Source organism: Podarcis pityusensis (genome assembly GCF_964106645.2).
Source record: "Podarcis pityusensis genome assembly, chromosome: 2".
NCBI classification, from domain to species: domain Eukaryota; kingdom Metazoa; phylum Chordata; class Lepidosauria; order Squamata; family Lacertidae; genus Podarcis; species Podarcis pityusensis.
This window is the reverse complement of record NC_138029.1, coordinates 107,387,948-107,389,026: the sequence shown is the minus strand read 5'-3', so window position 1 is coordinate 107,389,026 and position 1,079 is coordinate 107,387,948.

The window sequence follows — 1,079 nt, the reverse complement described above, 5'->3', positions numbered from 1 at the left end:
AGCATACCAATGTTTTCCTTCCACTATTCTTAGGAATCTTCTTTATGCTGCGTCAAACCATCAGCCCAGGGCTCATCAATGCACTTGCACCTGTTCTCTATCTCTCAGTCCTCTTTCTCCTCTTACTGTTGCTGATACAGTTTTCCCAAAACTTGTGGTAAGGTTGGATGGGCCAAAATTGCAAACTGTGTGTTTTTACTGGGGGGGGGGGGGGAGAGAATACTTCCAAAACAATACTTCCCCGGTAATCTACTTGTAAGCAGGACTGGCTGAGCTTATTTCTGTCCTATGGGTGAGGGTGGAAGTGCTCAAAAGAACGAGAAATCAACTTGTAGGACTGCCTGCCTCTCCCAGCAATCTAAGAAAGCTTCAGAAAAGGGTGGATAAATAAAATGGGGGGATATAATGTTGCCTTTCCTATGTTTGGCTGGGGCTCCCGTCTTGAAACCTGCAATAACGAAGCTAGGGGACGTATTAACACTTTTGAGCACTGTAGCGCCCCCCAATCCACCCCACAAGCCCTTCAAACAAACTCTGGATCTTGGTTGTATCAGGCTTCGAATTTCAATCAGTTTGTACACCCTGGAAATTAACCCCTCTGAACTCAGTGAAACTTGGCTCCTGAGTAAACCAGAATGGGGAAATGCGATGTTTTGCACCCCATTGCCAGACCGGTTCCGCGAAAAGGTGCCTCCGCTCCGCCTAGAAAAAAACATCAACTCACTCCGATTAGCCTGGAGCTGCGCAACCTCTCTCCAGCTTGGTCGCAGAGGCGAACAAGTTTCAACTTCCCCTTATACAATCGTTCTCGTATTTTTATTCTAACTTCTTCTTTTTTTTTTTGCGGGGCTCACGCCTGATGGTGCCCCAATCCCCGCCACCCCCTCGCGGCGCTGGGCGAGCGCTTCAAGGCAGGACCCGGGGTCGCGCCGCTCCTCCGCCTTCCTCTCCCGGTCTATAAATAGCCCAACCCACGCATCGGAACAGCGGCGGAGCTTTCAAACTGGCCCGCTTTACTGAGAGCCGGGGAACCGGGAGAGAGAGAGATCCAGAGAGATCTATCCCGGTCCCATCTCCTC